General features: G+C 31.4%; 1 protein-coding gene across 1 annotated transcript in view; it reads right to left on the reverse strand.

Moving 5' to 3' along the window:
* Positions 1-23,860, reverse strand: part of LOC119083348 — a 72,488-nt gene that overhangs the window by 31,558 nt on the left and 17,070 nt on the right. The window contains exon 2 of the mRNA XM_037193041.1: positions 20,282-20,363. The gene's annotated coding sequence lies outside the window, so the exon portion shown is untranslated. The remainder of the gene's footprint in view (positions 1-20,281; positions 20,364-23,860) is intronic.

Genomic DNA, 23,860 nt, shown 5'->3' on the forward strand with positions numbered 1-23,860 from the left:
ATAAAAAAAACGAAATTTCTGCTAAAATGAGTTTCTTCAATTAAACTCTCTTATTTGTGCAGCTATAACCGACTTACCAAGCACATGAACGGTGTGTGGTGGGCTGACACAAATCAGCGGTTTGCATTGACAGACCGGTGAACTAATCTAGGCCAAATAATTAATTCCATGTCAATCAATTTCAATTTTCTGCATTGGCTTTAGTGATATTAATAGAGGAAGACTGGAAACTTGTAAATAGGACACTTACAACAAAATTATGTTCTCATCTGAAGGGGAAACGATAAATTATGAAAAAAAGAATCTGGGCTAACGCAATTTTTATCAATCTGTAAAGGAATATATGAATGGTCTCAAATATCGCATTTGTTAATTGAGGAAACGAAGTAACGATAACAATAAATTTATCCAAGTGTTGTGTGTCAATCCAACACAAATATTCTACTTCTTTTTATCATTTGTATGCATCGCTGCGCATAAATACATTCTACATCCTCAATGTATCTAAATTGTCATTTAAAAGAAGAGGAACAAAAAAGAAGAAGAAGAAGCTGGCAACTTTTTCTTTTAAACTGTTTCGCATCTTCAAGAAATTTATCTTGCCTTTATTAACAACCTTGATAATTAACATTCAATTAATACGATATATGTATGCGGTCTGTGCATTAACAAATAGTAATGTTGGAAAAATAGAAAAGATAAAGAAGAAAACGAAGAATTCTCGGTATTTGTGCGTTCAGCTTTTATAAATAGCGGTCGATAAATTGAATCTCCTATATTTGTATTTCTTTTTTTTGTCATTGTTGGTCAAGTGGGTCGTCCCGTAGCAATAACATATTGTATAGGCATATATGACTTGAGACACCATTATTTACTTTTGTCTTTTATAAATATGATATTTACCACACTCATATATCTCCGCTCCGTACAAAATAATTTTTTTTTTAAATTGTTACTATTCTCTCATTTTAAATACAATATTGAGTTTATCACATCGCAAATAGCATTATGATCTTTATATTGAACAAAAAAAGGTATGACAGAGTTTGTCATCTTCATCTATTCCGCATTCAATGTGGAAATGATGGGTAAACAATTTTTTTTTAGATATAATACATTGTGTGTGCACTTGTATTTGATGTGAAAGAAATAAGTGTGGAAATGAATTTCTACTCTTCTTGAAAAGAAATCATTAATCAAGGTTATAAAGTAAATGAACATGTTCAATTACAATACATGGGCTGAATTGTAAATTTTATTATGCTACATTAGGCCATCCTATGATGCTCTTAGCATGTTCTTGGGTTTATTTGAGTCGGATTTTTTAAAAAGTTATTTCTGGCGAATGTAGTCTTGTTTTCATTTTAAAATGGTTACAATGACTCGGTGTCTTGTGCTATGTTATTGTACAAATGTTTGATTTATTACTATGGTAATTTGATGATGAAAATGGTTGTGGTATAGAGCACACAATATGAGCAAACGGATCTTTGTTACTGCCGTATACAATATATGGCATAGTTACTACAGGTATCAGCATAGAATGCACTCATATGTACATTTCAGAACGTTTTCTTCTCATTTAGAGACACTGAATATCTGAATGGTATTTGCCAACTGATACTCAAATACTGCAGATCTGAATGTTTCATTCGGTTCAATATGGTTTAATATTAAATTTCTTATGAAGCGGGGAATTCCTTAGCTTCTACAATTATGTTGTCTGTGTACATACTCAAATCTTCGGTAATGATTAATAGTTTGTTGTACCATTGCCCCCCCGACCGAACAGTGTGTTGCAGGTTGTCTATTCAAAATAAAACACAATTTCGAATGACAAGACCTGACCTTCTCTCAAGCAACTCCACCTTTTTTAAAACTAAATTTATTTCTTTGTTCTTATAGTTTGCTCGTCGTGCATGTCGATTTTCTCACAATATTGCATCTAAGGTACGTACATATATACATTGTAAATTGAATATAAATTCGTCTTATTTTATTGTATTAATTTTCCGTGTATAAAATTTTTCCAATTCTTTTATATCCCATGCTCATTGCATTTCAATAACAAATTTTTACCATTTATTCAACTACACAACATCACTCATCTGAATATCTATATACAATTACCATACGTGTACAGCAGATCATTGTATTTTGCTAGTTCTATGTTCTTCAACACAACCCAAACCCATTCTTCATCGTCGTCATCATCATCATCATGAGATCCCATACCGATGTAAACAGCTAAAACGTTCGTCTCGGTGAGGTCAACGTTTCTTGAATTTATTCGATGCAACATTCAACCGATTCTGGAGGTGAAGAGAACGGTATTGCCTTTTAGTTTTGTTTCGAATTACATTACATGCTGTATTTGTATTTTGTTTATGGTGTATATTGTATGGATGATGTTTACAGTACACGAATGGAATGGCGAGGTATATCATTCATGAAAATTGTAGAATAATAATAAAAAATTGTACTTTCGAAATACATTTTTCACGAGGCAATGAAACTATTTCATTCTTTTTAAGAGAAATATATATTTATATCGTGCATTTATTTTGTGGTTTATGGAATGGAATGAATTGGTTTTTCTGGCACCTTTGCTACATTCATACACAATGCGTGGGTTATATGTAGAAATATACACAACAAAACGAAAAGAACAATTGAAAGGGCTTTTATGGAACGACTTTTTGAAAATTAAATGCAGTGCGTCACATTCAATTTAATTGTACAATACGAAGCCTTGCGTAGGAAATTCTTTGTATTTTTAGGAAAGGAAACATTCACATTACGACTAGCACCAGTTCATATGCAAAAGCCATATAATTCGAATGAAATAAATTTATTAAAATACCATTGCCATGTTCACCGTGTCGTGTCGTAATCGCTAAAAGGCGATTGTTGTTTCTAAACGTTATTGCATCCGTACTTATTACTACAGATTCAGGTCTCCTAACATCGGGAACCAAAACAACCGAATAAAATGAAATACGAGTCAATCTTTAAGCACAACATAGATTCCGATTTTGAACTCCACGATGGACTTTATACACACCCACGCTTCGGGCACTCCTCCACCTTCATTGTGGAAGACGTCCGGGAATATGTCGAACATAAAAATTGACGTACATTAGTATGGACACCATCATCACATGTGGAAATCGAAGTCGAGATTATTGAAATTTCTTACGAAGAATATATTCGACGAAGATAAAATGCTAGGTGGACTATCGATGATACTCCTACGTAGAAATGTGCCAGTCAATTTCGAAAAAATCGGTGCAGCGTACAAGTGTCTCACTTGCAGTTCAACGATGAAAACCGTGGAGCGTAGACAGTTCTTTGTGCAATATTCTCATCACAGTGGAAAAACGTGCAGATTTCGTAGCAGCATCTACTTCAGCTGGGTTACGTACGAACCACATAATTGCAAAAACGGAAACATTTTTTAATAAAAAAATTCAAAATTGTCCATAGCTGACCCTATTAATTCCATATATTTGGCTTTCGTCTAGACCATCCAATTCCTCGAAATTTAGTTGTTACAAATGAGTGTAAGACTTAAGTTAAGGTCTCAACTACCAATGAATTAAATAAACTTTTTGTATTTTCCGTCTTATTCTTTGGAAGACAATTTCAAATCGAAACTACTACTCACTAAATCAAGGAAGAATTTGTACGACGAAAAGTATAGAAGTGTTGCACAACACAGCAAATGATCATTTGATGTCATTGCTCGTTACTAATCCATTTATTATAGTAATTTCACTAAAATTTATATTTTTTGATTGAATGAAATGAGTTTCTACATCGTTTACGTGAAATAATGCAATCTTTTCACATTGAAGGTATATATGACTAGCATTTAACACAAAGTTGCTAAATGGCATACATAGCACATGAATATGTATAAGACCATAAATAAAAAAATCATTTACTCTCCGGAGGCATAAAGTTTAAAATTAAATTAAATTGAAAAAAACACAATGCGGTAGCGCATCGCGGGAAAAAAAATTTCCTTTGAATGATATTATAATTAATTCGATTTCCTGAAATGTACAAAGTGAATAATTATTAGAAATGTCCAATAAATTAACAAAAGAAACGCTTTACGTCCAAGATGATAAATTGATTTTCCAGTAAGTGCATTGTATCGTATGTTCATGTCAAAAGTTACTATGTATTCATTAGCTGAATGAAAAACAAATGGATTGGGGAAAGCTTTAATTGAATCTAATTAATGTACTGAATTTAGCGCTTAAACCATTCGCTTGTCACACATTAAAAAGTTTTGGTTTTGGTGAGCTGAATGACTAAAACGATTTCCACCCACAATTTTCAAGATTTAAAAGTATTAATCTAGCGAAGTGACCCATTAGAGTTACTAAACATTAGGATTCCAAGACATACCAATTGATTCGTTGAAAACATAAAATCACCTTCAGTATAACACATTACAAACGTCACAGTTCCGACACCACAGAGTTCATAATTAATGTTCTACTAAATTCAATTCATCGAACCATAGAGATGAGTTATCGTTTCAATGAATCAATCCGTTAATGTTATTTGAAATGAATGGGTTCTGAAATCATGCGAGTAATGAAATATGAGATTCAAAAACCTAAATGTGGTTTAGTTGGACGGAAGACGAATCTCTGTATCGCTTTCGACATTATCGGCTGTTAGAAATCTTTACGGTTTTCAAGTTCATTGTTCATTTATCTCGCATTAAATAGGCCGATAAAAGACCAAAGCAAATTAGAGAGCTTTAATGAGAAAAATGTGTGGCTCGATTAAGAGTAATGTGAGAAATAGTTTACAAAAAGGCTCTTCTATTTTAATTTGAAATAATATTTTCAAGCGAGCTGAAATGCTTAGAACGTCATACAACTCTTTGTACTTTTGCTCTGCCGGAGTTTACATAAAAACTTAATCGAAAATTGTTGACAAAATTTTATCATAAGAAACTTAAATTAGAAAAGCGACTTCAAAGAATCTTCAGTTTATTATGCAAATTATGGCAGCAGCTGTATAGGATCAAAACATCTTAAAGCGGAACATTTTTTTTCCTTATTAAATGTTTCCAATTTTGCTTTTAATATTCAGTTATATTGTTGACAAAGCTTTTGTAAAGCGTTTCGCGATACAACCGATAAATATGTTACTTCCTTTGTTTGTCATATACTTTGCTGTATTAAAGAACCTTTGCTGTATAAAAGGACATTAGCTAGACGTCTTCATTTATTATATTCATCTATGTCGATAACAGATGGATTAATCGCTTCTCAAAGAATAAATTTTATATAAAATGTAATAATGTTCCATTTTACATTCAAAACTCTTTAAAAATGATTTTCATCCATTCAAAAGCATAGACCGCCACGTAGTCCGAATAGTCTCAATTAATTTACACCCCTATTCCTCTATTCCAAATGTCCACAATTCGTCATATATACACAAAAACCCGTACAATAATACCATATTTTCCATTAAACATTCAACAATATTGCGCAAATTTTGTCATTACAAAAAAACATGTTCCCAAGCCGCACTATAGCCGCACACAAAATCACCAACTGTTGTGAATGCTATCATGGCATTACGTTTTATACGAAGAAATTGAATTCATAAATCTCAGCGAAAATATGCTTGGTGTTATATGGTCAACATAAAAAATCTCTTGGAAATGTTTCTTATTCGTTAGAAATTGTGCTATGTAGTAAAACTAGTTTTTTCATAGAAAACATAAATGATTAGAGTTGGTATACCTAAGTTATAATGAAATGATATTGTGTATTGTGCAGTGTGGTACATAGCAACGAGTAGCGCAAGCTGTCGCATGCACATATTTAGTTGACTTGACTTCTTTTATAGTAAATATTTATTTTTAGAAACCACCTCACTGGTACAGAATTCAATGCTCTTGCATTAGATTTCAAATATATAGTCCACAAAGATTGTTATTTCATAGGTAGAAAGTTATGTCTTGGATTTAAGCAACTGGTACTGATGTGGTATATATAGCACACACAAAACATATTTCGGAAGTGCTAAGTAGCTGATAAATTTAATTTCCTCGCAAGGATCGGAATTGTTTTTGTTCGATAAAATTTCAAACTTTTAACCAACACTCTGAACTTAACTGACTAAACGTTCAGGGGGTATAATGATAAGTTAGTTCTATTGTCATAATTCATGTGCAATAATGACACACCGTGCTCCACCGGAATAGTTTTTGCTTACTTTATGCTAGATATATGTGTAGTGTATATATACGTATTTTGTGTTGCACATCGTGTATTGCACTTGCCTGGATATTGCATTAACAAACACCCGAAGAAATAGATGCAATTAATATAATTTAAAGTTCAAAGTTTTTGCATGCTGTGTGTTTGTTCATGTGAAATCGCTTTATGTTTGTTTAATGTTTGTTATGTTCTACATCTGTGAAACTCTCAGTATATTTATAATGTTGTGCAACAAAGTGTATGCTGATGCTGGTGTTATATACAATCTATTAATGGAATTTGAATAAAACAAATGTTTATTTGAATAAACGCTTAATATGGCCTGATCTCACCTGGGTGTAAGCGATAGGTGACTTATATAAGAAAATCCTTATTTCAGCTTTACGACTTTTGCATTTTGATTATTATTTTGAAGCTCATGTGGTGTTGGAAAATTTAATGCAGTCAACATCTGACTCCCACACCAATTGACTTTGTAATATTTATACGATTTTGTCGGCGACTTGTTCTAATAATACTAACTCTAGGTGTAAGCCAATCGTATTAAAAATGCCTCTTCTACATTTGTAATCTTTTAAAGTTTAAAGAGTTAATAGCACCACATATTCTCTACCGACTTAAGAGTGACATTTTAATCTGAACGTTGTTTTGCAAAAAAAAAGTTTACAAATTTCTCGTCTAAAACCAAATACCAATATGAAACGCACCATCACACCACCACCTCAAAATAAAAGAAATGTTCATGGAAATTTACTGCTTAGTGCTTTCATTTGCAGATTTACCATACTTAGCTGTATACAGTCTGCGGTTTCTAGCATCCTAATTCTACCATCACGCATATGTATGTATATACCATTTCATATCGTATATATTTTCATTTGAAACCACAAAACATGTCGTTGGCACTGACAGTTATCTATCCTAACCTTCGGTATGCGATAATTTGGTCAATGGCTCTTGAGAATTTAACATTGTGTATCTTTCATATGTGTGTTGTTTGACTGACTGACCGGTGGCCATACGTGCAATTTTATGCATTAAATTGTTTGTGCACAAAACAATGATTATATTATGTCTGAATTGTTGATGCCGTTTTCCGTGGTGTAATTTTCTACACACACGATATTCCAGTGTGTCGTTACGGTGATTACAGTTCGATAGTATTTTACTAATATAAACATGAGATTGTGCATTGGCACAGGTGTGTGTATATTTTATGTTAGCATAATCATCCGTTAGTAATTAAGTGCGGGTTATGCAAATAATATTTTTATTTCAGTAAACTTGAGCCTTGGAGAAAACTAAAATTCATGACCTTAATGTGTCTAGTGGTTTCAATATTGAAGTCTAGTTTTCGACGAGAGTCTGACACTATTACATGTTTTACATTGTATTTTTAATCAGAATTAGTCAAGTGGAATTACCGCATAGAGTGCTGGTCTTGGACGTTTGGTGGGTTAGTTAAAAGGTTAAAGGTCCTTGCTCTTGGTATATATTAATGTAGATTGGTATGTCAATTTCTTCTCGAACGAAATAAATTGAATATAATTGAATTCATCGTTTACCTCAAGATTGGTTGTTGATTAGAAGATACAAATTAATCACGAAAGAGGTCTAAGCAGAACTAATGTTTCTTCGAATTTGGGATCGCAATTAATGTGAATACATTTCGTTATAGTTAAGACGAACGAAATTATAGCTCCTAGTCTAATGAGCTGCTAATAATATTCCAATTTACTGAAACAACACACCACACATTAATTGAGATACTTATGACAGGCTAAAGATGAAATGATATTTCTGTATTAACCTTACTGAATCAAAACATAATCCTTGAATCGTTTATTAGCTTGTGACGTGCGAAGTGGAACATAAAAACGAAGTAGATTATATTTACCATCAATGTCTGCCTAGAACAACGTACAACGTAAAGCTGCGAGCGCACTTACACCGTTTAGCTCTCCGTTTACGTTTTAACAATGGAAAGTGGGAGGAGCTTCCATTGTTCACTCGTAAACGGAGTGCTAAACGGCGTAAGTGCGCTCGCAGCCTAAACACCACTTCTTTACTTTGCATGTTAAAAAAAACGCCAATCCCCAAACGAAATTGTGAACTGTTTACGTCAGTAAATTAAAAACGTTTCGATGCCTACCAGTCCTCCAGTTCAATATACTTTTTTTTTGTTAGATATCTTATAAATTGGGTCGAATAAAATCAGCACGGACAATCAACAATTTGCATACAGTGCAACACAATGCAGAACGAATTACTGTTTTGAAAATTTCATGAACAACAAAAAAAAACATTTGTAATTGAAAACAATGGAACAATCAGATTTGATATTTCATTTATGCAAAAGCATTTGGTATTGATTGAATCCGGTCATCATAATATCAATGATTAGACCATAGATTGTGTGGCTTCGGGCATTGTTGTATCGGTATATATATTTTTTGCATTGTACACCTTTTTACAAATCATCGCATTGTTGTAATATGATTTTTAATTTGAACAAGAAAATTTTAAATGCAACATAAAGGTTTTGAGGATGATTGTTGTTGGAGAATAAATTGCGAAATTGTAGATTTTGTAATCGATCATTTCGTAAGCATCATTATTTCAGACAAAAAAAAAACTCCTAAATCGTACAAATTAATTGGAGGCCCAGGAGAAAAAAGATTCGTAAAAAAGCTATTCAACTTTTCCAATTTGCATCTGCATCATTTTATGCTAATTTCATCTGTAAAAAATCTAAAAGCTGGCTGCTGAAAACAGAAATTTGAGTCTATTGATTTCTACCCTAAAGACTTCTTGCAACCGAAAATATCCAATTAGCATTAACTGACTAGAGAGTTTTCCTCTGCTCAGTAACACGAAAATTATATACATTAATAACTTCGGTTTGTGTTATTCACTGACTCTTCTTGAAAGGGTTCAGAATTTATGTATTTTCTTCAAAAAAGTATTAGTTCTCGTTGTGTAGTTTTTGTCCACTTTTTTTTTGTTCCTCGGAAGGTAGAAACATTTATTTTACTTTGCACAATTCTTTCTCTTTCAAACTCCAAAGAAATTGTTCCAATATTTATTGTATCTCCGAGGCGTGAAAATAATGAAGTTTGTGCGGAACAGAATGTTGCTTGTTGCACCAGATAATGCTGCAGCATTCAAAATATTGAATTATATGACTACAGCTGCAAAGCTGTTACTAATAGTTTTCGAACTGAACCTTGCAAATTATTTTACTGCAATTATTATTTTCTTGTTATCCGAAACGTGTATCATAGCCAATATATAGCCATTATGATGATAATCATTTGCATAACAAACACCGTTAATTCAATTTGAGCGATGATCCAAACTAATATGTATAAGATCGTTTGTAATATTTTAAAAAAAAATCTTGTTCGATTACTTTTCATCCGGTTTCTAGATGCAAAATATACAAAACTGATGTCGATCTGCCTACGTATATTATTATCTTCACCAAGTATATCAAGCATCAGATGAGACACTCATGCCGAAAGACAACTATTATACTGTTACAAAAACAAATTTTTTGCGTCTGAACGAGATGCAGTCGTATTCAATGGATTTTTATAGCTCGATTAATCGATGCCTTCGGGATGTAGGTAAACAAGCGTCATCTGTTATTGCATTGAACAGTTACGGTTTCTATCTAAATAATTTTGTTAAAACAACAACACCATCAAATACACCTACGACCACGATTTGCCATTTTAAGAACAGCTAACACACTTAACTTATATATTGATTGGTCATGTAATATACGTACGTACATGTCTGATCGGGCTATATGCCTTTCTAGTTGTGTTTCTATTATAAATTTAAAGTGGCATGACTTTATTTAAAAAAAAAATCAGTTTGTAACCTTTTATTGTTAGTGTTATGGTTGAATGACTTCTAGTTGCGATATGTTATTGGGTTTGGTGTATAAGTGCTGCAATATGTTTCTTGATTTTATGATCTTTTCATATTGTTTAGCTATGGGTTAAATGTTGGTCACTCTTATATGTTAGTTTTGAATTGATTATTTCTGGTAATTTATCCATGTAACGAGTAATTATTGTAACATTTTTTTTGTGTAATAATTTAATTTTGGATTTCTTTTCCAAATTGGAAATCGGTTTCTGATCTTATTGATTGTTTTTATGGAGTTTTTTTTCTTCTAAGTTGTGTGCTCTGTGAGTGTCTTGTTACAATACGCCTTGAGGTGATTATAATTATCTGTTCGGTGATTAAATTGCCCCATCGAAAGTGCTTTAATCAAATCAAAGAGGTCAAATATGGAAAGTGTATTGCATACTATTTGTATAAACGATCGATACTATGTTGCAGAAATCGGAGAGGAAGCAAACATTTTCCATATTTTTATATTTTATAATTATGAAAAGATTAGAATAAGTCTGTTGTGCATCTTTGTTAATTATACATTTTTAATAGCCCTTCAATGCTTTCATAGTATACAATACTACGTATAGAAAGCTACAGATGTTTTACAACTACCCACATTAATCTCCGGAAATCTTTTTCCAGCCAATATTTTCTTAGTAAGTTTAATGGTAATTTAAACCCAGTTTTTGTTAATTTAATCAATAAAACAAGAGCTCAGCATGCTCTGGGCGAACCCGGAAAATCTGCTACTAAACTTTAACTGAATGCTCCTAATTTTTCAATCATTAAATGCTTGTCGACGAAACACAAAAACCGAATCAGGAAATAATTTAAACTAAATTTTATTGATGCTAACCGGCACGGTGTATTATTAATTATAGATCTTAGGTCATCCAATTTTAAAATAACAAAAAATAAACTGAAACAATCCTCGACCACAAAGTATGTTCTGTTCGTTACATAAACTATGATAATTTGGCAAATTGTGAATATTAACAAAAAAATTGGAAAAAATATAATAAATTCAAGGTTAACGAAAAAGCAAATGTTAAACCAATCCACACAGACTGGCCGAATGATACATTCGCTATACTGAATCACCATCTAATCGAAATAATCGATCAACCGATCCGCAGAAAAAAGAGGACAAATAGAAATTATCTATTATCAAATGTTAATGACTCTGTGGCAGCAAAAAATGGTCAAATTCGAAATAAAAACCTTTCGAATCAAGAAAAGTTTTGATAAAAACCGTTAATCTGAAACCTTCAATTGTTTTTTGTACCTTTTTGGAAAAAAGTCATAAATATTGAATGCTTCCCGGTTATATTTACACAGAGATTTTTTTTTTCTTCTTTAATTATACGACTATCACGATGATGTGATTTTTTTTAGATATGAAAAGTATACGCTAATGGAAATGACAATGTGTCATAAGTCATCATTATACTGTTTAAAAAATGAAGAACTGTCTGTATGTATATGTTATGTATACTAAACATGTAAAGTAGGTGCATTACCCACTAGCATAGTATTCAATGTAAAATTATTATTATACCTCTGCTGTTGACGATTGGTTTTTTTTTAATTAAACAAATTGCATGATCAATATTTGGAAAGAGTATTTGATGAATATTTTTCAAACCTTTCTAATAGCTGGTATGAACGCATTTGAGCATAAATATTTCATTTACTTATTATTTACATAATAATTCTGTTTCAATAATTTTGTCTTGTTTACTATGTAGTGGTAGAGATATATAGAAAGGTATACATAATAATGCATTAACAGCGATGGAGCTTTAGTTTCAGCCGTAAATAAAATACCGAAACATTTTCCAAATGTATTTAAGCAAATGTTAATGTATGATATTTTGTAATTGAACTAAATTGATTATACATTTTGTATTCGTATTTAATGTTGTTTGCAGTATGTTACAATGTCAACTTTTACTTCGAACAAAGTTACATGCGCTCTTGATATTTCTTTTCTGTATTTCAATATTTACAATTGAAGAAGATTAAAGAGAATAACTAAAAATAATAGCAGACAAATAATAAATGTGTTTCTGGTAAATAATTCATCGTGCTCACGTTATTCGTGGCAATTATGGTATATAAGTATTTGAAAATACAGTCATAAAACAGTAAATATTGAAATTTATTTTGAAGTGAAGGATCAGCGTGCTAATGGTAGAAGTAAAACAATTTTAAAAGCTTCTTTGCGGTTCAGTATAATTGTTGTAACCATTGTATGATAAATATTCATAGAAAAAAAATTTCCAGTCAAAAGAAAATCCACAGAAAATACTTCAAAATTTTACGAAAAGAAATCCTCAAATTCATAGAAAATTCCATAGGAGCCGACTTCAGATTTCTCCATGGGGGCTCAGAAAATTCATAGAAAATAAAATCAAAAAATCAAAAAAAAAATAGTAAAAATACATAAATAGCTCATTTTTCATACAAAAACAATCAAAGTATACTCATACGTAAATACCGTGAAGCTCAAATAACAAAAAAATCAAATAAAAAGAAGCAAATGAAAATCCTTGAAAATTGAACAAAAAAAATTGTTTGAAAATCCATCCAGAATGAGTAAAATATTATCTGAAAATTCTTGGAAACCGATAGGAAAATCCTTGAATCCTCAGTGTTTTTGACATTTCGCGTAGGTGTGACCGACCAGTACCGACCCACCAATCACAATGCGATATAGATAAAGTTAAACCGGCTGTTTCTAATTCTGCACATCAATATTCACGTACAACTGTACTTATAAGTTGGCTTTGCATCACATAAAAGGGTGTGATTATATTCGTAAACTTTTAGAAATTACAATTTTATGACTAATGTGGAAATTCAAAGAAAATTGCAATTAAAAATTCAATTGAATTTATTGCGACAATAACTTTTAATTAAGTGATTTCGTAAAAACAATTCGAGCATGGTCAATTCTATGAAATAGGTTCTCCGTTCTCCCCATAAAATTATTTTATTATATTTCATCAAGAGTAAACCAAGGCACACAAAAAAAGGAAAATTTTATTTGAATTTTTATCCGAATAAAATCAATTAATAGTTATGGGTTTAGATAGGTATTGAGTTTAGCTTATCTAATTTCGATCTTTTTTTACTGTTTGCTTTTAATTATAACTCAATATATATGTGTCTTTTGTGTGTTGATTTTGATCTGACGAAATTATATTATTTATTTATTTTATAAACATTTGCATACAACACGTTACAAATGCTTACACGTCCGTAAACAATTGGATGTGATTGAAACGATAAAAAAATGTCTACGATTTTTACTTTATCACTAAAGTTCATCTGTTAAATGAATTCTTTTTTTGTAGTCCTCAATTATTTGTTTTGATTTATTTTGGCAATAGGTACGACTCTTGAAAAATCTACCTGACTTGGCTGGCCTGGCTGGCTTTATTGTTTTTTGTTGATATTTATAATTAAATTTTAATTTATGCAACCATTAACACTATGTTAATTTTTAACGTTGTTAAAACGCAAACAGTAAATTTTAGTGGTTTTCTTAGAACTTTGTCTTTCAAAAAATGGTAACAATTAATTTGAATTTATTATTAATTTTTTTTTTAAGAACCCGCATGCAGACTTCAGTTTCGCAACATAAAACCCAAATAATGAACACAACCTCGCTCGCATCAAACAGCTAATATTGTCATTATTTAGTTTCGGTTTTTAAAAATTTAACTCGATTACGTCTGCACGCGATGACCTACGGCTGTATTACAATTTGGATGTTTTCTGTGCTGTGCCACCTTCTATTTGCAATGAATTAGATCAACTTTGCTAATTATCTCCACGAGTAAATATTTAACAAAAAGCGGTTTTTGTTATGGATGCTTCAAGTCCGGTAAAAACGTTAAATTAAAAAAAAAATATGACGTAAGAAGATATGTAACCTTCTTATTAAGTTTAAATAATTTGTTTTGCAATTATTTTGTTGCAAAGTTTATGGTTCCTGTTCCTGTCCCGAGAAGAAAATTTGTCTACTGAAATTTTTCGTTTATAGTTTTGCAGCGGAAGCTAGCACAATTCAGGTGTCAAGAAAATGTTCGTGTATTTCTTTCCTTTATTATTGTTTCATAAAACTTATTCAACCGAATTGTACCTTTCTTCGACGTATCAAACTTCTCGAATCCGAAAGATGAAATATGATTTGTGTTAGATTCCACTCTAATTACCTTGGAAATACACACCCATACACATTACAAAGTATCGTCTTAGATTAGATAATTTTTAATAAATTAAAACACCGAACCATCTCTTGATATATTGAGTTATTAGTAAATATCAAACTTCCAAAATAGAGGAGCAAAAATTAATTTTATTTCTTCATGGTACAAAAAAAAGAAGGTTAAAGGTGGCACTACTCTTGACAGTAAAAAATAAACATTCTGTCGTAAATTCAACAATTAATCACAATTATGCACAAAACATAACTGTTTATTAATAACTTTATATTGCACCTTTAAATGTTCCGTAAATGGCAGCAGCTAGAGTTATTGCATAAGTGATCGAATAGGAAAAGAAGGCAAAAACAAATTACAAACAACGATAATGAAGAAAATCGGTTTTGAATGCATAACATGGTATGGTTTTATTAATGGTTCCATTTATGCCATTATTCAATAATGTGTGATTTCCCACAAATTTAGCAATTCCGATATATACAACAAATTCAAAAGCCGAATAATTGGTAAAAAAAGAACGTTGGATTTTTTTTCTAGGCATTGTTTCGTTTGATGCATTGTCTGACTACAGTGAGAACAATTCATAACGGACCATTTAAGTGGAGCACGTATCATAGACGAATGTTTTTTTTAAATTTTCAGTTTTGTTTTCTTTATTGTCTGCATTAATGATGCTCAAACGATTGGATTTTTTTATTCGTTTAAAAAAATGAAATGAAAAACATTTTTGAATGATATCAAACGAAACGATACGGTTACGCAGTGAAACGGTTTGGAAAATATAGTCACCTAAATATCATGAAATTTCGAAATCGTTTCTATTGTCTATCAACGAGGTGCGAAAGTGAAAAAGAAATAGCGAAATAATATTATTGATTCTCGCTAGATAGTGTTTTGGGTCGTTTAAACAAAGAATATTATTACAACCAGTGAATTGTTGCAACTTTGAGAAATGGTATTTAACAAGTACTACAGAACATTAGCGTGGAAATGTTAGAGAAAAATAAATTTCCCGTCATAGGAAGAAAGGTCAAAAAGACCAATGTTCAAAGGTATTCTTCTCATAATGAGTGACTAACATAATCATTGTTTTATTGCATTCCACTATACAGTTTCAGTCTAACGAACCTTCCTTTATAATGTCTAAGAGAGCCATTCTTCATCATCCACAATTATTTTTTCAAAGATTCAGCTCTTCATAAACAATTTAATTGAAAACTTGAAAACTATATTCTACTAAGCTGTGCTATTATACCTGTATAGTAGCATATCTCAGCTTATATAAAATAATTTACGAAGAAGGAATACAGCTCCATTTCAGTAGAGTAAACATTGTACCAATTTCCTGAAAAACAAGGAAATGTTTGCTACAATACTCTTACGAAAATATAATAGATTTCGAATTAAAAAATATTTGAGATCTACCATTGGCGGTAATGAGTTCATTGTTACGATTTTATTAAAATGTATATCAATATAAGTACAGTACAATTGCTTGCTATTAATAATTCCGTATAATGAGGTCTGAACTTATGATTAATGGAAAGAGTCTATTTACCAGACACACGTTATGGACGAATGATTATAATCTTTAAATAGTAGCAAGGACAAGATCTAATTTCAATTAATTTACGATCCAGCACATAACTTTCAACACAAACTGAAAGTCCGCTTCTATATACGTGCAGAGCACATATATCACATTACCACTCCCAAGGAATTAATTGCGATAAAATAACTGTATTAAAAAATCGAGCCATTATTAATTCGTTAACAACGACCAATTTTAATTTGCCAATATGATATTTTTCATTCATTCAATTAGCATGATTTTATGTGATTTCATAAAAACGGCAAAACTGAATCAACATTATATGCGGTTTGATATAGTATATTGATGGTGGTATGGAGGCATTATACCTTAATTGGATTTTTTTTAATGATTTTTTGTTTGGTTTTTCAAGCAAACTGTATTCTACTTTTATAATTGCCACTCATAGTTACCGAAATCATAAATGGCACTTCGTTCGCAACTAAATTACCGGTACGGTAACATTTTATTGACAATGTATTATTTTGAAATGAAAACAAAGTCCCACGTATCATCTAGATCGATATATCAAATGAGATTTGTTTGTTGTCTTGTTTATTAGAAAAATTATAGTAGTCAGTGAGTGAGAGAGTACCGTTTCATTTTTTCAAATATATATATTTATCAAATTTACGAGGAAAATAGTAATAACCACAAATAATGTGACGATAATATACTACCAGGTACAATGAAGTTAACTTCATTGCTTGAATTTATGAATAATTTAAATATTAATTGTTATACCAACATCAATGTTTTTTGTGGTCTATAAATTTAGTTATTTATTTTAAAATTCCCTGGTTGAATGTTGAATCAAAATGAAATTAATCTGGGTTAATTTAAGTTCGGGCCTGTTTTGCATTCGATTTTTATTTATTTAACCAATTTATTTATTTTTTTAAATGGAAACTCAAATCAAAAATAAATATTTTATGATTTTTTTGTGTAATATCGGGTACTTGATTTTATTTTATCATTAATATTTTATCAGCTTAATCAAGTCATGAACATTTTTTTAATGAACATTCAGATAACATTTCATTTTCCCATTGAAGTCTTTTTGAAAAATGAAAACAAAGAAAATGTGAACGCAATTGAACGTTTCGCACAAATGCATTTTAAATTTAAATTCAGAGTATTACAATAAAGCAGATATGTAATTTGTCCCAACTTCCAACATAGCTAACTGATATAGAAAATACATTCTTTCGACACGACTTAAAGACATTTTGTCTCGTACCCATTGTTATAACCATCTTAAAATTAGGCTCCCTGACTAATGCAACATCGCATTTCAAAATTTTATTCGCTGTAAATTGATAGACGAAGAAAATTTTAGTTTAACGTTCATTCGAAACGTTGATGTTTTTAAACGAAAACGTATAAAGGAATTGTTCGTTTTCTCTTGTTGAAATTCGTGGGTGGATAATTCGTGATGAATGCAGATATTATTTAAAATAATTTTATGTCTTAAATAAATACGTTGTTGAAAGAAAACGAGATCGGAAAATGTCATCAATCATTATCATAAATCACGTACATACACTGCGCTCTCTTGGTATTATTACATTGCCATTAGGTTTAAACAAATTTACAAAATTTATACACTCGAAAATGCATCGCGAGCTTTCTCGGAATTGACCTAAATTAATAGAGCATACAAATCAATATCGAATTGGCAAACGAGAAAGAAAAACAATAATCGGTTTTAGTCTCACGTCTACCAATAAATTACAGATAAATATTAACACCATTCCATTACTTTAGATGGTAACATCAGATTAAAGAAATGTTAAAGTAAAACCACATGACGGTGCAGTCAATGAAGTGTGTACAAAGTAAGTGTTTTACATCTTCAACATATTAGATAAGAATTTGTTTACAAAATTTTCCGAATCCGTGCAGAGTCGAATTCTTACATACTCAATTTTTGCATATCCAGCACCGATCTTTTGAACCTAAAATTGATGATTTCCATAGTCGAACCTTTTTCGTTTCCTAAAATCAACAGCTGAATTTTGCTTTATTAGTGAAAGGAAAGGATCTTTTTAAAATGTTCCAAACCCGATTAGCACAGTAGTTATAACCATCAAAAAAAAAACTATTTTTTTATCCAATTTTATAAATTCTCAAATAACAACTTTGCTAAAGTCTTTGACCTTAGCAGGTTCAATTGAAATGCCTTTATACGCTTGTAAGTAAATCTATCAGCAAGAAGATATGTCAATTATAAGAATATAATCTCACACTTCGTCTAAAGGTTATAACAATCATTTTATATTGCTCATTTGAAAAGGCACAAAATGGTTTTCCATTTCGTGATCATGGATATTATTAAACTAAAAATCTTGAGCATTGATCTTCATTCACTTCGCTTATTCAAGTTAAATTAAAACGGTAAATATCTTCGGCGATAATTTTTTGACTGAGTCAGAATTTATGATATTTTTTTGTTAATTCACGATTCGGTCTATTAAAATGTATTAATAAAAAATCGAGAGAAAAAATTATTCGAAAAAAGCTACTTACAGCTCAGTCATACCATTTAAGAGGTTTTAACGGTCTCAATGTTATTGAAATGATAATTTTAGTTTGAAGAGAGAGAAAAAACTAAGCAAATAATCGTTAAGTAATGCTGCATTTGAATACAGAATCGAACATCAAAACAATTTTTTTCGCTTTTAACCAAGAAACTAATCTGAAAGTGAATATAAATGTAATTCGTCTTTGGCGCAGGACAGAACAGATTGTCTGAACAATAAAAAAATTATTTATCGATTTAATCAAGATTAAAAATTCAGACATTGAACAATCATTTCTTAGATAAATAGATGGTCACAAAAAAATAGGTTTGCAGCTTTAGGTCTGTAAATCGTTTGACATTTAGTCAGATAAAATTGAATTACGACTGGAATTTTAAGAGAAACATATTTCTTTTTTAACATTGGATATTGGAACAGGCGACAAAGAAATAGTTATTGTAATATGAGATTGGAAAGAATATTTTTTTCTTCTTTAAGTTTTGAATTTATAATACTCTAGTGAAGAAAACAATAGAATCACAATACTCTTGTTTTCTTTACTAGAGTATTATCAATGTTAAAGAATACGCACCGCGTCTCAAAACACCTGCTACTTAAAGAACTGGTAGCCTTAGACACTGTAACTATAGGAACGAGTCGATTTAAACTTTGTGTTTGTATTTATTATTGCATCACAGCACATCAATTTGGTGAAAAAACTGTAACCTGTCGATATTGTAGTTTAAAAGCTCAATGAACGTCTTACAAATGTGTGGCGCTCATTCAAAATCTCATTGAAAATTTTAGATTACATAGCGTATAAAGCATAAAGAAAGATTTTAAAAATTCAAATCTTTTCGAGAAACACAATAAAAGCAAATTTGTATGGAATTCGTACGTATAAATAGAAAATAATGAAAAACACTGTTCGGTCTGAATTTATGATTTTATTTGTCTACTGCTCGATTCAATAAGCTTTCCTCTATAAAAAAAATTCTGTTCAAGATTAACAGTTTTTCATTCTAATTTCAAGTTCGTGATGATGGTTATGATATATAATCAAAAATTTATTTAATTTCACAATGATTTCACACACCGAAATTTCGGTAAAAATTTCTGCTCTCAAATTGTGAATTGTTGTGCTAATCGAATTAACCTAAATCAATATCAGCGTCATGCAATCAAATTAAATTTTTACCAAATTTTTTAATTTAATTTAGCTAATTTAGCGGTGTGTTTATTTGTTCGATTGTTGACACACGTAGGTTTATTCCAACAAAAAAAATGTGTAATCGATGAGTTGGAAGCAGCGCATATCTGGCAAAAATGAAACAATTAATCCGAGAGGGAAACCCTACCAGGCATTAAAATATTTTCACCAAAAAAATTTCAATGCAATAAAACAGAATGCTCCCTTCTTAAGCCTAAATTCATGAATTCACTGAAGCTTTCAAACAAAGACGCTAATGTTTCAGGTGTCTACGTTTTCCCTTTAAAATATTCATCGTATTATGGAATTTGAATTTTTTTCAACACTAAATCAACAGCAAGGACGATAAGAGCTTCACGTAAATATGTACGCGATAACCCTTATTCTACCCTGTAACGAATGCGAAAAAAGTCAATTTACTTTTATGAAAAGCCCCATTAAGATAAACAATAAAAAAAAGTTTCATCAGCAGTCCCAAAAAAAATTGTACAAAAAAATGAAGAAAAACCGAAACAAAGAACATAACCGAAAAAATATAAACTTTCGTTTCTTACCTGTTTCACTCGACCAAAGGGGATGTAATTGTTTGTAAAGTTGGATTGGAGCTGAATCAATACGGTAGCTTCCTGAAGAGCACTGAAAATGAAAGAGCATTTGTTATATAAAAAAGAAAACTTTTTTTTCTTCTTTTCTTTGTAAATCTGAAATTGTCAGATGTTTAAGGTCGTGGCTGATTCAACAGAGAAACAGTTAGGATAAGGATGGGTTGTTTAAACAAAATGTGAAAGAGGAAAAAATAGAAACGGGAAGAAAACAGAAACTTTTATAATTGTTATTTTTAAAATTTGCTTTATGAATGAATTATATTCAGTCTAACGGGGAAACAATTTTTTTTTGTGTTTATACTCTGTTGGATAGCAAAGATACCATGAATGATGAATGGGAGGTTTAGACAATGGAAATTAAGATTAAATTATGTGAAAGTTAACAAGGATTCTTCTCTTTGTGAGCTGTTGTTTTTCATATTTTTTTTGTGAGTTCAGTATAATCCATTTGAAAGCGATTTTTTGGTAAACAAGTTACGAGAAAAAAAATCTTATTTTGCTAAAAATTGACGTCGAGCAGCAGCACAACAAAGCATCGTAGTTAAAGCAATTAGTTCATGGTAGAGCCTATCAATTTATGTCAAGTGATGTATAAATGAGCAAGATAAAATGTTTTTATTCCTAGTAGTAACCAGTAAATTTTCTCTAATTTAACTCCAAAAACGTGCCAAAAGTTGACGAAATACGCTTTTCGTTCTTGCTAGCGGTCTTTTTTATAACATAAGGTCTAATTGAACTAAATAAGTAAAAGATCTGATTTGAAACACGAAAGAAGTAACAGATTTAATGATAATGTGCCAATCTGCTTGGCGTGTGTAAAAGTATAAAGAAAAAAACTTGAAAACAGTACAAAGTCGTCATTATAATATCGGCAGATTAGATCATTCAAATGCGTTAGCTGATCAATGTTTATGTAATTGTGATTATATCCGTTCATTTTTTAATTAACCGTTCAGTAAAGCCGAATAAATAAAGACTTTCTTGGGATAAAATAATTATGAATCAGACAAAACGCTGTTATGAAGAAATCGAAGAACATAACATCAAGAAGTTGGAAGAGGTTCATTTTTAATGATATTCATAATTTATTTCAATTGTAGCTTTGCATCGTATAATTCAAACTAATTTCACAATAAATGTGTTGACATTTAACATACATTAACAAGCAAACGAACAAACAAAAACATTGATGTAGCCATAAAGATGAAAAAAGAAGACTAATGAACCGCTGCGATCTTCCAAACAAATTAGCTACCATTGTCTAAGCGAACAATCATCTTGAAACTACTTCCACATAAAAAGCATTAAATTTTTCGTTCAAAACATTTTGTGAAACTTTCGCTCCCATTCCGTAAAAAATGGTACTTCGTTGCAACATCACATATGTATAAATGCGAGTGTGACGACAAAAAAATAATGAAGTTTTATCAAATCAACTGAATAAAATGATTTTGAAAATATTATACAACATGTGGCTTATACTTGAACTATACACAACAACGGTCCCGATTCACCATTATACCATTTACATATTCTTCTCCTACTTTTTTTGGTTCGTCGGTACAGAGCTACTTACTGTAATGGACATGATACGTTAAAGCAACAGACGCGTTGTTGTGATAAATGCAAATTGTTTATAACAACGAGAGAACAACAGCGATCTATAATATCAGCCATAAACAAAGGCGTTGTATGTGTACTGTGTATGTGCTTTCTATATTATATTCATTGAACTATTTATATTTTAGTTTATTACATTTTTGGTTCACTTCCTTGTCGATATAAAATGTTTTTCTTCTTTAGGTTGACTGATAGAAATGGAAAAATCTCTACAGACAACAATATACAGATACTTGAGCGGAATGGGTTGGTTGGATAGAGCTCCGTGCCCTGAGCATGAAATACACCTCAGCTGGTCCTGATGTCGACTTAGTGGATCGGTATCCGGTAGAAATGAAAAGGTCGTCTACAACGGCAATTATGCGAAATACATCCTGCAGATTGAGGGCACTCAATGGCATCTGCTAAGAATTTTTGAGAACGATTTGTTCGGGCGCTCACTAATGTTCAAAGTTTGCTTGCTCCTGATTCGACAGTACTTTTTTCTATGAAAGTGTTTATGAACATTGCCACCATACGATCAATTAGAAAATGTATTTCGCATGATTCCCGATGTAGACGAACTTCTGAAAATCGTAATTTCTGAATTTCAACGAGTCTCTGCCAGCTCCCTTGCATCCATGGAACCACTTTTTTGTACCATTGCTATTAGAATTACAACCGATACCGTGATACTTAAATAATCTCTCTCAATTTTCTCTGTAGCCTTAGGTGCCGTGGATTCCCCTGCACCAAATGGTGCGGTTGAGAATGAAAATGTTTTGTGGAATCTTGTTCAGGGTAAGTTGATTAATATCGCTCAAAAATATCGAAAATGTATTCGAATGTTTAATTAAAGTCCATTCAACCGCATCGTGGCCGTGGTTGGTGGTCGGTGAGGTCGAAAATTCAATCAACTATTTATAGTTTTTTTTAAATTACATATTGTCTTAGGGCATCTACATCAGTGAGTTTTTCATTTTTACAATGTTTAAAGATAAAACACCTCCTTCAAATCTTTCGATGGTGGAATTGTGCCCAAAATTGATGCCACGTTTCCTTTTTGAATGGCGATGCTTATGCGTTGAATTAAATAGGACGTCGCACGTTTTTCATTCGTAGCATCGGTGATTTTACTTCCGATTTTTTTGATTAAATCCAGGCCCAATTTTCCTATTACCCCTGACGTCTCCGTAGCAACCGGAATGAAAATGAACTGGTTAGCCAGTTGTGAATAATGGCTGATTTTAATCCTTTCCCCTACTTTTGCGACGTAACCGGCGTGCTTAGACGAAGAATTTAGATATGACGGTGCGAAAGTGTCCTTACAGGTAAAATCCCACAACAATGACCTTCCTCTCGCCCAAGGAACTAAGCTCATTCCGTCTGGTTTTTTTCCATCCGGTCTCGAACAGCCAGGTGGTTCGAGAATAGCTGGAACTAGACCACTCTTCAATGCTCGTTGGAGAATATTGTTTCCATTTGCATGACGTGGATTTGTACCATTCGCTTTAGAGCATATAGTCCATTCGTGTACGTGTACAAAGCCTATGTCGCCTAGTGTCATTGTTATTAGGGAATTGTTAAGACTCAAAACACTGAGCGTAATAGCACGTATAGGAAATCTGATCTAATCGAATAGACATTTTAATATTGTAAGGAAACGAACCTTAGTATTCGCTCAATCAATCGAGTCATCATCATTCCGAAAATACTCTTGTCGACAAGTGTCTCGACAAGAATGACAATTGCTAATACTGTAATGATTTTCAGTTTTCGTCAATTAGACAAGCCTCTTATATGTTATGCAAAAATTTGTGGCATAAATTAAGTTTTGACAGCTCTGCTATTTCGTTATTCTACGTATAGAATACTAGGAATTACATCAAACTATTAAATACGATAGAGTACCACACTAATTGTGGAAAT

The sequence above is a fragment of the Bradysia coprophila genome, unplaced genomic scaffold (assembly GCF_014529535.1).
Source record: "Bradysia coprophila strain Holo2 unplaced genomic scaffold, BU_Bcop_v1 contig_588, whole genome shotgun sequence".
Lineage (NCBI taxonomy): Eukaryota > Metazoa > Arthropoda > Insecta > Diptera > Sciaridae > Bradysia > Bradysia coprophila.